Raw genomic sequence first — 16919 nt, forward strand, 5'->3', positions numbered from 1 at the left:
TGCTCTATTTAACACATTTTAAATGCTATTTAAATTAAAATAAAAACAAATGACTATAAAACATCTTCAATCCAAAATCCAATAGTTGGATCTTATTACTCCTACATATTTTTATATTTCACACCTGTTACAAACTCTATGTAATACAGTTTATGCTTTATTAAAACTACACTTATAAATATAAATTTGTTAAATGGATGCTTTAAATGAATACAAAATAAGTGTGACCTTCCATCGGAAATACAAAGGTTGTGAACGGTACCAGTCTGTACTCTTTTATTTGGATAATGTTATTGTTTTCTCCTGTGATCATCAGCATATTGAGCGGCTGCAGACAGTGTTCTATTGCCTTAAATAGCAAGGCCTTAAAGGGAAGTTGGAAAAGTGCTGCTTCTTCCAGAAGGAAGAGAAGTATCTGGGGCATGTGGTTTCTTGACAGGGTGTATCAACGGACCCAGACAAAGTGGCGGCAGTCCGAGACTGGAGGAGACTACTTGTCTGGCAGAACTGTGTTAATTTCTTGGTTTTGCCAATGATTTTTATAAATTTGTGAATGGATTTGCCTTGTTAACGAGTTGGTTAGGACTCGGAAACAGGATAAAACCCCCTAATATTCCACTGGTTGATAGATGGGATTCAAAATGCAATCACTAATTTGATTGACCTAAGACAGCTTTGATTTCAGCACTGGTCCTGGCATATGCTGACTTTCAGAAGCCTTTTATCCTATAAATTGATGCTAGTCACTGCGGGCTTGAGGCCATACTCTCTCAATAGCAGGATGGACAACATAGGCCATTTGCTTGTGCAAGCAGGGGCCTTAAGCCCAAGAACGGAATATGTACAGTGGGGCCAAAAAGTATTTAGTCAGCCACTGATTGTGCAAGTTCTCCTACTTAGAAAAATGAGAGACGTCTGTAATTTTCATCATAGGTACACTTCAACTATGAGAGACAAAATGAGAAAAAAAATCCAGGAAATCACATTGTAGGATTTTTAAAGAATTTATTTGTAAATTATGGTGAAAAATAAGTATTTGGTCAATAGCAAAAGTTCAACTCAATACTTTGTAACATAACCTTTGTTGGCAATGACAGAGGTCAAACGTTTCCTGTAAGTCTTCACAAGGTTTGCACACACTGTAGCTGGTATTTTGGCCCATTACTCCATGCAGATCTCCTCTAGAGCAGTGATGTTTTGGGGCTGTCGCTAGGCCACTCCAGGACCTTGAAATGCTTTTTACGGAGCCACTCCTTCGTTGCCCGAGCGGTGTGTTTGGGATCATTGTCATGCTGGAAGACCCAGCCACGTTCCATCTTCAATGCTCTCACTGATGGAAGGAGGTTTTGGCTTAAAATCTCACGATACATGGCCCCGTTCATTCTTCCCTTAACACGGATCACTCGTCCTGTCCCCTTTGCAGAAAAACAGCCCCAAAGCATGATGTTTCCACCCCCATGCTTCACAGTAGGTATGGTGTAACTCAGCATTCTTCTTCCTCCAAACACGACGGGTTGAGTTTTTACCAAAAAGTTCCATTTTGGTTTCATCTGACCACATGATATTCTCCCAATCCTCTTCTGGATCATCCATATGCTCTCTGGCAAACTTCAGATGGGCCTGGACATGTACTGGCTTAAGCAGGGGGACATGCCTGGCACTGCAGGATTTGAGTCCCTCTCGGCGTAGTGTGTTACTGATGGTAGCCTTTGTTACTTTGGTCCCAGCTCTCTGCAGGTCATTCATCAGGTCCCTCTGTGTAGTTCTGGGATTTTTGCTCACCGTTCTCATGATCATTTTGACCCCACGGGATGAGATCTTGCCCTCAAGAGAGATTATCAATGGTCTTGTATGTCTTCCATTTTCTTACAATTGCTCCCACAGTTGATTTATTCACACCAACCTGCTTGCCTATTGTAGATTCACTCTTCCCAGCCTGGTGCAGGTCTACAATTTTCTTCCTGGTGTCCTTTGACAGCTCTTTGGTCTTGACCATGGTTGAGTTTGGAGTCTGACTTTTTGAGGCTGTGGACAGGTGTCTTTTATACAGATAACGAGGTCAAACAGGTGCCATTAATACAGGTAACGAGTGGAGGACAGAAAAGCTTCTTAAAGAAGAAGTTACAGGTCTGTGAGAGCCAGAAAGCTTGTTTGTTATTGACCAAATACTTATTTTCCACCATAATTTACAAATAAATTTTTTAAAAATCCTACAATGTGATTTCCTGGATTTTTTTTTCTCATTTTGTCTCTCATAGTTGAAGTGTACCTATGATGAAAATTACAGACCTCTCTCATCTTTCTAAGTAGGAGAACCTGCACAATCAGTGGCTGACTAAATACTTTTTGACACCACTGTATAACTATACTTCCATAAAGTTGGAATTTACAGCCTTGAAATGGGTGGTCACTGAAAGGTTTCATGAGTATTTGCTGAGAATTTACTGTGTGCTGTATACAGATAATAATCTCTTTAGTCATTACCAGACAGCTAAGTTGGGAGAGTGGAACAATGTTGGGCCTTTAAGTTGGCTTCTTTTAATCTGGACGTGCGGTATCGACCTGAAAGGGTATAAATGCTGATGCCTTGTCGCGTCAGGAAGGACAATCATGTGAGCCCAGGAACATCAGTGCTGGCTCCAGTGTTAGAAATCATCTGTGCAGCTGGGTTAGGCCAAAACCAGAGGGTGGCTCAGGATGAAATTGTAGCTCTCGAGGTGATCTGGCCACATTGCAAAATCAAGACTTAGTTATTGGTCCTGTTTTGGAGTTGTGGAGGAGGGCGGTCCCACCAGACCATCGAGAGAAGTGTATGTTGTCTCGGGGAAGCCAGGACCTGGTAAGACAGGTCATAGAATGAGAAGGTACACTATATCGCCTGATCTATTCATAAGATGGGGGCCAGGAGATCTTACAGCTGATTCTTCTGTAGAGATTGCAAGGGGAAGTGTTTTCTAGTCTTCATGATGGGCAAGGTGTTATTGGTCAGGCATGACAAGAGATGTGAAACAGTGGTGTAAAGAGTGTGAGCGGTGTGTGCTGGCCAAAGCTGTTCAGCCTAAAGTCCATGCCTTTAGGGGAAATTTATTGGCGTCGCAGCCGCATGAGATTTTGCCAGTAGATTTTACAGTGATGGATCAAGCAAGTGACGGAAGGGAGAATGTTTTGATTCTCACTGATGTATTCTCTGCGATGTATACTCAAGCAATCACTGTAAAATATCAGCGTGCTGCCAATGTAGCTGATGTTTTGGTAAAGGATTGGTTTTGTTTGGTGTATCACGAAGGAAACATTCTGATCAAGGTCTCAATTTTGAGAGTTTACTTATCCAACAGCTTTGTAAGATCTATGGAATAAAATAGACCTGACCTATTCCTTGTCATAACAGACGTGAACAATTTAACAGAACATTGCTTGATCTCCTTTGGACTATTGAGCAGAAGCAATACTGGCCTAGGTACCTGCCCCAAGTATTTTTTTTGCGTAAAATACCTCTGTTTATCGATCCACTGGTAAGACTCCTTTTTATTTGATGTTTGGTTAAGATTTTCTGTTGGGGCATACAGAGGACCCCATAATGGAAGGGGGAGTAGAAGAATAGGTGGAGGAACACCAGCAGTGTCTGAGACTCGTTATCAGCAAGCTCGTCAACAGTTGGAAGTGCAAGCTGAGCAATATAATCAGGCAAATAATGCCCAGACTTGCAAGAGGGACAGCTTGTGTACCTCAGAAAGCTTAACGTTCAAGGTAGGAATAAAATTCAAGATCATTGGGACTTAACTGTGTATCAGATTAAACAGGCACCAAAAGGAAATGAGGCAGTGTATTCTGTTACACCTGTCCATCAACAAGGGCCTATCAGACATGTACATAGATCGGAAATTCGTCCTGCAGTAAGTGCTGCTTATCAGAGTAATCTGGAACAGGATGAACTGGATGAATGTCTTGATCAGAAGAGGTAACTGTGTTCACATAATGAGTGTGAAGAAGAGAAGTGGGTCCTTCAGGCAGTTAGGCCAGGGAGTGTAACCCCACAGGGTAACCCAGTTGATATTGTAGTACCTGTAGAGCAGGAACTACAAGAAAATGAATTGGAGACAAAGGTATGACTCACAGGAGGGAAAAGTCTTCTGCTAGATGAGGGTAAACCAGGGCTAAGACGTACTCGAGTAACAGCTGGTCGACATGCAAATCCCTACAGGCTTCAGTAGCCCAGTAAAGGGCAAATGGGAAATTGCTCACTCTTTAGAGGGTGTCTTAAATCATGCTCTTGTGTGCACGCAGAGCCGTAGATAGAGAGAGTTGCGACACTCCTTGATCTCGCCGCTACGCGGTCACGTGGTTCATGTAACCCTCCAATAGTTCCAAACAAACCCGGCGCTGTCATGTTCTCATATGGGACAGGCAGCAGTAAATGAAATATTAAACAGTAAATAATAAACATTTGTACAATTTCTGGGTATCTTCACCTGCCTTTACATTTACTGCATCTGCTTTAATGTCAATTTGGTATATGAAGTGGAAGATTGATGTTTATAATGACTTAATAGGTCGTTCTTGTTAACACACAGTACATTATATTAGCATACATTACATCATGCGATATCATTAAGTAGTAGAGACAATATACAGTACAGAGATTAAAGTTTTTTATGTTTTGTTTTTTACATAAACTAATCTCCCTTCACTTTCCTGAGGATTCCTGAGGAAAGTAAAATTAGCATGATTTATTATGGCTCTGATGTTTTATTATCATTTCTGTAACAAGACTCTTGATTAATCAACTTTTAATTAATCAATTTTAGGTGAAAAGACTCTAGTGTCAGTAATTAAGCTTAACTGACTAAGCTAAATTCAGTTATACCTATTAATTAAGATAAACATGTAACATTTAGTGCTGAGCAAATGCTAAACAATAACAGTATTAAGTATATTAATGACATTAAATTCATTATTTTTTTAAAACAAAGCAACAAACAGCTAAAAATGTTTGATAAGTAGTAAAAATGAATGGGGCTCTATGGGACATTTGGAACTATACAGAGCTCCACAACCCGGAAGCTGCACAGAAAATATGTCCCGCCCCCTTTCCAACGGTTCCCTATGGGAGTGTCGCCACTCTGTTCTCTCTACCGCTCTGTGTGCACGTAATGACATTTTATTTTCCAATTGTTTGTTCATCATCGGGTCATCGATGCATTTGGAGTGGGTGGAATGTGCTTTTAAATTTATAATAAATGTAAAGCCACTTCCAGGGTAAGATGTGTTAAAGCAAATTGAAGTGTGTGGGGAATTAGTCACTTTATACCTGGTGTGATGTCCAACTGTGTAGTGGTTTTGCAGTGTATTGGACTTAAAGATTTGTAGTGCAATAAAATCTTTTTTATGCTGCAAATGAAGTGGCACTTTGGTATAATTGTTCCTGCTAGGAGTGTACTAGTGGAGCTGCCGCTTTACTTTAATTAAGGTGAGCTGAGCTGAGATTTCAAGTTGTAATAAAGTTTGTAAAACTGATCTTTTTTTTAAATTGGTATTTGTTGTCTTAATGTCTGAAGGGGTGGCATAGTCTCTTATGCCAAGTTCACACTACACGACTTTTAAGTTATTCAGATTGCTGTACAGTTCACACTACACAACAGGATCTCCTGCACTTGGGAGTCTTTTCAGTCTTGTATTTCACACTACTGTTTGGAGATAGGGGGTTTCACACTACACGATCTACCATCATGAAGAATCACAGGCGAGTCTGTCTGGTCTCCCAAACTATGCTTTGTCACAAAAAATCCAGCTCCAGATATTTAACATGCTAGATATTTGAGTACACATTTAAATGTGCTAAAAGATTTAAGTGTAATAAACAAAAAAAATGACTTTTCTATCAGATTAACTTAAAAAAGTTAAATGAAGGTAATTAAACAGAAAAAAGCCCACCATTTACGTGTAAGTCCGCCTTTTTTCAGCTTGCTGTATTGGTGAATCAGGCAAAAATGATGGGTAGCCATTTGTTTTAACTTTTGTAACCTGTTGTTGCAAATTACTTTTTACTTTTCATTTAAGACTTTTTGCAAAAGTAAACTTGTTTTTCTCGATTATCTTTTGCGAAGTGGAACCTTTTCTTCCTGATTGTGCTGTTTTTGAGTAGCATGTACACCAGTCTGACGGGGCTGTTTCATCTTCCGTTAACCCAACTCCAGTCTTATTTTGGTAAGTGTTGTACTTTACTTAACAATTTTGTTTAAAATAAATTATCTTAATGTTGACACTAAATAAATAATCAAACAGCGCTGCTTTATTTGCCGTATTTAGGCTACATGCTAGCATGCTAGCCTTAATACGAAGCAAAAAGTGTGCTGGCTTGCTTTATTTTAATCCTTAAATTAATGGTATTAATGTTGATATTAACTTTTACTTCTATTTCTTGTTTCTTTGCTTTGTTTTAGAGAGCTGCCAGACAAACGTTAAGAAATCAGCTTGCTGTGCGAAACTGAGTACAAATTCATGGTTACTGTAAAGAGCTGTTTGTGCTTTCATCAGAACTTTATATACAGTTTGTACAGTTTTCAAGATGTTTCCTTGACATGTTGTATTTCAAGTAAATACTTCTGAACTGAAATAGTACCGCAAAAATAATTTTATTATGCTGTCTGTTTTTCTATAAACATTTCTAATTGATATTTAAAATGCAATTAACATGAAAACTAAGAAGAAATCAATTTTTTTTTCAATTGAGCTCAAGATAATGAGTAGAATTATTGGGAAAAGCAGTTGGTATAACAACAAAAAAGAAAGTTTAATCAACTTGCCTTTTTTGTTGTAATAACTTAATGTTTTAAGTTATGCTAACTCAAGTTTTCATTATACATTACTTAACTTTTTTAAGGCAACCGGTTTCCTCAATTCTTTAAGTAAATTGAACTTATCCGGGCTTACAGTAAGATCCACTTAGTAAGTGGAGCATGTAAGCCATGCTACACTTATAAATATAAATTTTATTAAATAGATGATTTAATACATGCCAAATGTAAACGCTGCTTAGTTATTAAATCCTAATCACACTCTTTACTAAATGTAATCTGGTTTAAATGCTATTGAATTCCAGATTTTTAAAAATAAATGTCAATTGTGTATAGGTTATAATAGTTTTGGATTTTTCATTATAATTTAGTTTTATTTCATTGTGACTTTCTTTTCTCTAATTCAGTTAGTTTTAATTCGTTTTTAGAGTGGGTTTGCTAGTTTTTATTATTTTTTTAATGCTTAGTTTTAGTTTAGTTTTTATTAGTTCTAGTATTAGTTTTAGTTTTTTCATACTGTGGGTTATTTTTCAGGTGCAGGATTCAAAAAGGTAAGGAGTAAGTATTGTGTAATAAAAACTCAACAAAAGATACCATTTAAAAAATGTATTCAATTACTGTTGAACAACCAACTGTAAACTGTAACAGTCCACAAGATAGCAGCCTTAAGTGCAAAATGTGTTTAATACTGCTGCTGAAAATAGTCAATAGACTAAGGACACACATGAACATAATAATTAGGGCTGTCATGAATCAAAAATGTTGGGCCCCCTCAACAAATTGCACATGCTGATAGCTGATCAGAATGAATTAAAAGTACTCACTCAGAAGTTACACTTCAAGTTCAAATTCCTGCCTCTGGTATTTTTTATGCACAGTTTTAGTTCTTTTAATTTTACTTAACGAAAATATTGTAATATAATAATAACGACCTGGCGAGTGCAGCCAATGTGGGGGCAGTGAGGTGAGTGGTTGAGTTCATGTTGTGGAGGCCCCCCTGCCCTGGGTCCTGGTGCACCTGTTGCATCTGCTGTAGTTTTTCCTGCCCTTGTAATGCACACAAGAACTATTTTTCCTTAAAAAAAAAAAGGGGCTATTCTAAGAAAAGGAATGTTGTTTTCTAACGTCTCACCTGTCATGTAATGTGAATTACAAATATATTGTCCGGCCCTTTAAGAATGTTAAGCGTACTATAGGGGCATAGGGAGTAAGTGTGTAGGGAAGATCTCAGAATTGACCGTGTCCGGCTGTGCTTATTTTGTTCTGTTAATAAGCGTTCTGCTTCATGCACTTTTAAGAAATGCAAATTACCACAGAGACACATATTTACGTGGCACAAACAGCTCAATAAAGAAAGTACAATAGGTTGATTAACGCGTTAATCGCGATTACGACAGCCCTAATAATAATATTGTGGCGCCGGCGAGCAGGAAGGCGAGCGTCGGGGCCGCGAGTGAGCTGCCCTTGGCAGTTCACTCAGTGGTTTAGGACGTACACTCATTCATTCACACATACATTCATACAACAGACAAACATATAAGCTACCTATCCAGCTCTCACCGCAGCCACCCAGTCTCCCACACTGGGATACACGCTAACGGTAAGCCTGGATACCACGGCTCCTCCCACTGACGCTACAATATAAACTAATTCATGAGACATACATCAGGGAGCTCAATCTGAGAAAAATATCAACTTAACTTTTGCTGTCATCATTTTGCAGGCTAGCGTGGTGAGCAGAAACGGAATGTAAACAAGAAGTGCCGTCAGGGAGCATGAGGGAGCATACCGTACGGTGCAGCTAGCAGTTAATGACAAGCAAATGTACGGCTCACATAAACACAATACAAACAGAACGTATAAAACACACAGAGCAACGTATACCTATTGTCTTAATAACTGTTGGCTTGACTGTGACCATCCACGTAGTTTATAAACCTTTGTTAAATAAAAACAAAGCGACACTTACGTGTTCCTCAAGTTTTAACATCTATTTATCCGTCCAAAATATATGATACGCAATACAACATAATGCTCACAATACGACCGCTTAGGATGTACCGTGGTAAAGTTAGTTTTATATTGGACATTCGCCTGACATTCGACTATCTTTCGGCTCGTTCTCGGCTAATAAACATCCAAAAATTAAACGCTAAGGAAGTGCTAAGGGAGCGTCTATAAAGTGCAGACGTGTAGTAATTACCCAGTGGCATGTACCATTCAATACACCATTATTAAGTCCTACAGTATGGTTAAGGTAAACATCGAGAAACGCAAATTTTTAGGTTGAAGTACTTAACTAGTCTCTTGTACTAGTTACTATAACCACAATAATGATTAAAAGTCCCATGGGATGAGCACAGTAACTAATCAAAAATTTAAAAAATTAACAAAAAAAGTGAAACGCAAATTTTTAAAAGACAAAGGTTGTAGTAGTTAACTAGTCACCTGTATTACTTACTACAACCAAAATACAAATTAAAAGTCCAAAGACATGGGTACAGTAATGAATCAAATATTTAAAAAAATTTTACAAAAATCGTGAAACACAATTTTGATAAGACAAAGGTTGTATTAGTTAACTAGTCACCTGTACTACTTACTACAACCAAAATACAAATTAAAAGTCTAAAGACATGGGTACAGTAATGAATCAAATATTTTAAAAAATTAACAAAAATCGAGAAAATCACATTTTGATAAGACAAAGGTTGTAGTAGTTAACTAGTCAACTGTACTACTTACTACAACCAAAATACAAATTAAAAGTCCAAGGACATGAGTGCAGTAAGTAATCAAATATTTTTAAAAATTAACAAAAATCGAGAAAATCTAATTTTGATAAGACAAAGGTAGTAGTAGTTAACTAGTCACCTGTACTACTTACTACAACCACAGTACGAATTAAAAGTCCCACATCATGGGTGTAGTAGGTGATCCAAAAATTTTAAAATTACAAATTATTAAACAAAAATTTTGTTATGATAAAGGTCGTAGTAGTCACGTAGTCACTTATACTACCTACTACAGTACAGTATTAAGTCAAGGTGTCAAAATATATTTTCATATAATTAAGATTTTGGTGACTACCCAAGTGGTGAACTACCTACTACAACTAAAAATTGCACTTGAGAAATTGCAATATTCACTATTCTTAGTTACAAAATGATCTACAATTTTTAATATTGCAAAAGTTGTTGTAATAGTGTTAAACATGTGTCCAACTTTTTTTTTTAATGTATTGCAGTATGACCTGTATGCTGAACATACAAAGGAGAAGCAAGATGTAAGGAAACTGCTCAAGGAGTCAAACTTGTGAAAAACACACCAATAACCTTCAATCCGGAAGGCTCTCGTAAGGAAAGATAAAGAACAGTGTAAATCAATGGGACTTGATATGAAGTACACAAATGTCATGACAACAGGAAAGACCACTAATTTTACAATTTATAGAGACGATATCAAAGTGGTGGACACAATTACTTTTAAGAGCTCTTTTAAGCCTGCTACAAAGTTTAAGTATTTTAAGTTATATCGCTGTTAATAAACTTTATATGATATTTAGCTGTTATTTGCATGGATTTTACAGAATTTTTATAGTGTATTCATCTGTGTCTTTTGTCTGATAGTTTTTTTATTAATGTACATGTATTCCTTTCTCCAAAATGTATTTGCTTGTGTATTGCTTAATAATTAAGTTTTTTTCTCTTTTAAACAATACTGTGTTATCTATTAGATCCTCTTTAATAAAAACAACTTTTCACAAGCTTACTAGTCTTTGTTAATGTCAATTTTAATTTAAATTAATTGAATGTTTCCTATAATACAATGTAATGTTTCAGCATAAACATAAATTATATTGGGCGCTAAAGGCATAAAACAGTTGCGATAAAGCTATTGACCATTTACAAACTAAATGCATATTTAAGATAAAATCACAACATGCCAGGGCATCATAATTGGTAAGGCCCTTGCTGTTAACCAATTGGAAAATGGATCTAATTCAAATTAGTTAATTAGTCCAAGAAAATTTGTTGCAAAATGTATTGTGTATGCTGTTTGCCTTAGTAGCATAAACACTTTATATGGACAAGATAACATACATAGTGTAACACTTGTAGCCTCTGTGTGCTCTGGAGCTTGTGTGCCACGCCCCCCTCTCCAGGAGCACACTCTGTCTCCTGCCACGCCTCGAGCTCATGATTGGTTCATTTGAACTAATTGGCTCCAGCTGCCCTCCATTTAAGAGGTGCACTGGAGCACACACATTGTGAACGATCGAGGCTCCTCTCCAGAGGAGCGAGACAAGGACGGTGGAGGGATGGCGACGAGAGGAGGGCGTGACACGCTGTTACAGGCGGTTGGCAACGACTGGGCTGTGAGTGGACAGGAGTTTGCAGAGGGAAGTGACGAATCAGGAAATGAGATGGTCCAGGGAAGCGGGAGTTTTGACGAGTGGAATGTAGTAAGGAGGAGAAATAAACGTAAACAGAGGGATAAATCGGATGAAAGCGATAGTGATAAAAGAGCAAATGAAGTGAAAAGGAGCAGAGAGGAATATAAGGTGTTCATTAAAATGGAACAAGAGGAATCTACGTTTGATGATTGGAGCCCTATGCAACTAACCAAAGTGATACACAAAGCAATTGGGGAGGTAAGATTCGCTAAAAAACTAAGAAATGGATCACTGATAGTTATCTGTAAAAACGCAGAACAACAAAAGAAAGCAATCAAAATAAATATGATAAATGGCAAAAAGGTGAAATGTTCAATGGGGTATGACAAAAAAATAATTAGAGGAGTAATTTCTGGGATCCCTTTGAATGAATCACTAGAATCTATTAAAGAAAATATAACGAATGTAAAAATAAGAGAAGTAAAACGAATGAAGATGAAAAGAAATGGAAATATTATGGACAGTCTATCAGTATTACTTACATTTGAGGAAGAACGGCTCCCGGAAAAGGTACTTATAGGATACATGAGCTATGAGGTCAGACTATATATCCCACCGCCGCTTAGATGTTTTAAATGTCAGAGATTTGGACATGTAGCTGCAGTGTGTAAAGGAAAACAAAGGTGTAGTAAATGCAGTGAGGAACATGAATATGGTAAATGCAAAGAAGGAGCAGTAATGAAGTGTTGTAATTGTGGAGGGGAGCACAGCTCAGCGTATCGCGGATGCATGATAAGTAAGAGAATGCAGGAGGTACAGAGGATTAAAGCTGTGCAAGGGATATCTTACGCAGAGGCTACCAAGAAGGTCCCAAGAGACATACCTGAACTAGAAAAAGGGAAAAAAGATATGTACAAAAACAAGGATCAATGCGCTAAATGTGATAAATTAGATGAAGAAACATTATTGGTGAGTAAAGGTAACTTTGTACTTTTAATGGCAGAGATAATTAATTGTTCAGCACAGACAACTAGAAAAAATGAAAGGATTAAAATAATAATTAAATCAGCTGAGAAATACTTGGGTATGAAGGGGTTGTCCTGGGAAAATGTGAGAGATACGCTTAATGAAGAAGCACCACAGGTTCAGACAGGGACAGGATCTTCACAAGCATAATGATTTTAAATATACTACAGTGGAATGCAAGGAACTTAATTTCAAATGGGCAAGAATTTAAGAAGTTTATTGAAAGTTTAAGCATCAAACCTAGCATTATATGCATTCAGGAATCATGGTTGGTACCAAGGCTGGATTTTATTATAAAAGGGTACACTGCAGTAAGAAGGGATAGGAAAACAAGAAAAGGAGGAGGAGTTGTAACCTTTGTTCAAAGAGGACTACAATACAGGGAATTTAAAAAAGGGAAGGATATGGAATATATAATTATAGAAGTATGGTCAAACAAAGGTAGTGTGAAAATAATTAATTATTATAACCCATGTCAGCGGATAGAGACAGGACATCTTAATGAAATCTGGAAGGATTTAAAAGGGAAAGTTATCTGGTGTGGGGATTTTAATGCAGACAGTACATTGTGGGGTGAGAGGGATGATATGAACGGAAACGTAATAGAAGAATTCATAGAAGAAGAACAGTTAGTATGCCTAAATGATGGGACAAGCACAAGAATTGATATTGGGAGGGGCTCAGAATCAGTAATAGACCTCACTATAGTGACAAAAACAATGTCTGATAGATGTGAATGAGAAGTAATAAAAGAAACTACCATAGGGAGTGATCATTACCCCATAATAATTAGAATAGGAATGGAATTTAAATTTGATCGGGAAATTAGAGAAAAAAAATGGGTCCTAAATAAGGCAGATTGGAATACATTTAGAGAAAATAGTGAGAAACTTTTGTTGAGAATTGAGAATAAACAAAACATTGAAAGGATAAGCAGCGAAATTAGTTCAGGAATAAGTAGTGCTGCGGAAATAGCAATCCCAAAAACTAAACTTAAGAAAATAAATAAAATAGTCCCATGGTGGACACAGGAATGTAAGAAAGTAATAAAAGACAGAAATAAAGCATTCAAAATCTTAAAAAAAACACATAACTTTCAAAACCTAATTGAATATAAAAGGACCCAAGCTATTGTCAGAAAAACAGTAAAATATGCCAAAAAAGAGTACTGGCAGAGGTTCTGTAATTCAATTGGTAGAACTACACCAGTGGAAAAGGTCTGGAGTATGATAAAGAAAATGAAAGGGAATGGTAAGGAATATGACTTTCCAGTATTGATACAGGACCAAAAGGTAGTTACTACTAGTAAAGAGAAAACAGAGTTAATAGCAAAGACTTTAGTTAATGTACATAGCACAAACAATTTGAATGAAGATGAAAAGAGAGCAAGAAAAGAAATAACTGAAAAGTATCAGGTTCAACTAGAAAATGAGAGAGAAGAAGGAGACGTATTGAACATGTTATTCTCAAGAGCAGAACTTAATAACGCACTAAGGAAATTAGGAAAAACATCACCAGGGGAAGATGGAATATGTTATTGTATGTTAGAAAACCTAAGTGACAAGGGAAAGGAAGTGCTGATAAGTTTATATAACAGGATATGGATAGAGGGGCACATTCCAAGTGCATGGAAAGAATCAATAATCATTCCAATCAGGAAGCCGGGAAAAGACCCTAAATATCCTAGCAATTATAGGCCTATTGCTCTTACATCTCATATGGGAAAAACAATGGAAAAAATGATAAATGAAAGAATGTCATACTGGATTGAAACTAAAGGAATACTGCAGAATCATCAAAGTGGATTTCGAAGAGGAAGGAGCACTATAGACCCAGTTATACGACTAGAAGATGACATAAGAAAAGCTCAAATAAATAAAGAGACATTGATAGCTGTATTTTTTGACATAGAAAAGGCATATGACATGTTATGGAAGGAAGGTCTGTTAATTAAACTAAACCAAATAGGAATTAAGGGACGAATTTTCCAATGGGTTAAGGAATTCTTAACAAAAAGGACAATAAAAGTTAAAGTTAATGGAGAAGTTAGTAAAAGTTACATCGTTGAAAATGGTGTTCCACAAGGAAGTATTATTAGTCCTTTACTATTCTCTGTAATGATAAATGAAATATTCAAAGATGTAGGACAGTCGATAAATGTTGCACTGTTTGCAGATGATGGAACTATGTGGAAAAAAGGAAGAAATATAGGTTTTGTGATAAACAAGATGCAGCAAGCTATAAATAGTATCGAAGAGTGGGCCCTGCAGTGGGGATTTAGAATATCAATCGACAAAACTAAAACAATGTTTTTCACCAGAAAGAGAACAGATTTAAATGTAAAACTTAAAATATCAGGGAAGGAGCTGGAAAAAGTAGAGTCATTTAAATATTTAGGAATTTGGTTTGATAAAAGACTTACATGGGCAACACATATTCAAAAGATAATTGACAAAAGTAAAAAAGTATTGAACATAATGAGATGTTTGCGAGGTGTTGAATGGGGAGCAAGCAGAACTGCGTTAAAGGCTATCTACACAGGGCTCATTAGATCAGTGTTTGATTATGGATGCTTGGTGTATGGATCTGCGGCCAAAAGTTTAATAACCAAACTAGACATTATTCAAAACCAGGCATTAGGATTATGTTGTGGGGCAGTTAAAACAACACCGGTTACATCAATTCAAGTAGAGATGGGGGAGATGCCTCTACATCTTAGAAGAGACCAACTGGCCCTGGTATATTGGGCAAATCTTAAAGGTCATAATGAAAACCACATAAGCCAATCAGTATTAAGGCAGTGTCAAGAAAGAGTGAAAGAAAAAGTTAGAAGCTATGGATGGACAATAAATAGCAAAGTTAATGACATGGAAATAAAACAGTTAGAAGTAAGTCCTACAGTGGCATATCCAGCTGTCCCTCCCTGGGTACAAGAAGAAATAACAATAGACTGGTGCCTGTTGAACAAAAGACAAGAACATGAAATAGACAAATACTGGGTGATGAATTATATGGATAAAAAATACAAAAACAATACTATAATATATACAGATGCATCAAAAAGAACAGACAAAAGAATGGGAATATCATATGTCATACCAGAACATAAAATATTCTGTAATAAAAGAATAAATGATGAGTTGGCTGTATATACGGGAGAATTAGTGGCAATTCAACAAGCAATGACATGGATAGAGCATAATAGACCAAAAGAGGTGGTAGTGGCATCAGATTCCAGCTCAGCTCTATTAAGTCTTGAATTATCTCAGGTTGAGGCAAGACAAGATATTGTATGGGAAATAAAACAGTTGGTAAATGACATAACAAAATCAGGGAAGAATTTCATTTGTATGGGTTCCGGCTCATATAGGAGTAGCAGGGAATGAATGTGCAGACAAATACGCAAAACAAGCAGCAGGAAAAGAAAGAATTGAAATTAAGATCAAATATAGTAAAGCAGAAATTAAAAGTATTATTAAAGCTAAAATGAAAGACAAATGGCAAGAGTTATGGGACACAGCACAGACAGGTAGACAGTTTTATAATATTCAAAGAAGAGTGGGAAAGGGCAGAACCACAAGCAGAGGAAAACAAGAGGAAGAAGTGTTATCAAGGTTGAGATTTGGACACACAGGGCTAAATAGCACACTAGCAATAATTAAGAAACATGAAAATGGGAAATGTAATTACTGCAATAAACCGGAAACAGTAGAACATGTAATTCTTCACTGCTCTAGGTATCATTATTATAGACTCAGATTAATACAACAACTAGAAGAAAATAAACTTAAACTGAATGTTCAGGACATCCTAAAAAAAGGGTCAGGAGAAATTGATTTTAAGATTCTTTTTTCTTTTTTGAAGGAAACAGGATTAGTAAACAGGATATAGGAAAATAGACTAAAACTCTACAAACTACTGGTTCCATACTCCAGTCTAGATGGTGGCGGTAATGCACCAAAAAGCTAGTTGCCATCCGCCAAAAAAAACAAGAAGAAGAAGAAGAAGAAGAAGACACATTGTGAACTGTTTTGTCTTCCTTGTGCCATGTTTCCTTGTGCCATGTTTCCTTGTGCCATGTTTCCTTGTGCCATGTTTCCATGCTTCCATGCTTCATGTGTTTTGGTATGTTGGATTTCTGTTCATGTTTAGTTTTTGGTGTTATCTAAGTTTGCCATGTTTGCCTTAGTTAGCTTTATTAGCCGTGTTTTCCTTAGTTAGCCTTGTTAGCCAGTTTGTCATTGTTTAGCTGTGTTTAGTTTTGTTTCCTGTGTCTTGTCTTTTGTTTATAATAAATATCTAAGTTTTGGTCCATCTCTGCGTGTGTGTCCGCCCCTCTGTCTCGCCATAGCCACCCATTCGTGACATATAGAAAGAGGTTGCAGCAAACCAAAAGGTGACAGTAAACCAAGCCATATATCACAGAGGAAAGACTGACCTGTCAAGATTTAACCAATCAACTCGCAGCTACCACTGTAAACACCCCTACACCTTAAGGTCATTAGCGTTAGCATTAGTAGCTGTCAGGCAGGCAAACTGACACAGAGCCAACAATCGATCATTAAGGAAAATCTGGATATTGGCATTTTTCTCAATGGATAAGGTAGGTTCTAGTAGACATTTTGTAATATTGAGTTATTATTAATATTTGTTATTTATGTAATATTTGTATATCTATTAAATGTTTCTTAATTAAATAGTAA

The 16919-nt window shown here is 36.7% G+C and overlaps 1 protein-coding gene and 1 long non-coding RNA gene across 6 annotated transcripts in view; one reads left to right on the plus strand and one right to left on the minus strand.

The window, feature by feature from the left end:
* Positions 1 to 16919, minus strand: part of upb1 (ureidopropionase, beta) — a 118061-nt gene that overhangs the window by 89100 nt on the left and 12042 nt on the right. The window contains exon 1 of one of the 5 annotated variants that reach the window (XM_062999183.1): positions 8679 to 8699. The exons of 2 other annotated variants lie outside the window; for them this stretch is intronic. The gene's annotated coding sequence lies outside the window, so the exon portion shown is untranslated. Of the gene's footprint in view, positions 1 to 8495; positions 8513 to 8678; positions 8700 to 8763; positions 8894 to 16919 lie in introns of those variants that run through there. 2 more of the 5 variants (XM_062999184.1, XM_062999182.1) reach the window with 2 other exon arrangements.
* On the plus strand, positions 8341 to 10124 carry LOC134318326 (uncharacterized). The gene is made up of 3 exons (XR_010013377.1): positions 8341 to 8394; positions 8518 to 8618; positions 10042 to 10124. It is a non-coding gene; the product is annotated as an uncharacterized LOC134318326 (long non-coding RNA).

This window comes from Trichomycterus rosablanca, chromosome 7 (genome assembly GCF_030014385.1).
Source record: "Trichomycterus rosablanca isolate fTriRos1 chromosome 7, fTriRos1.hap1, whole genome shotgun sequence".
NCBI lineage: Eukaryota > Metazoa > Chordata > Actinopteri > Siluriformes > Trichomycteridae > Trichomycterus > Trichomycterus rosablanca.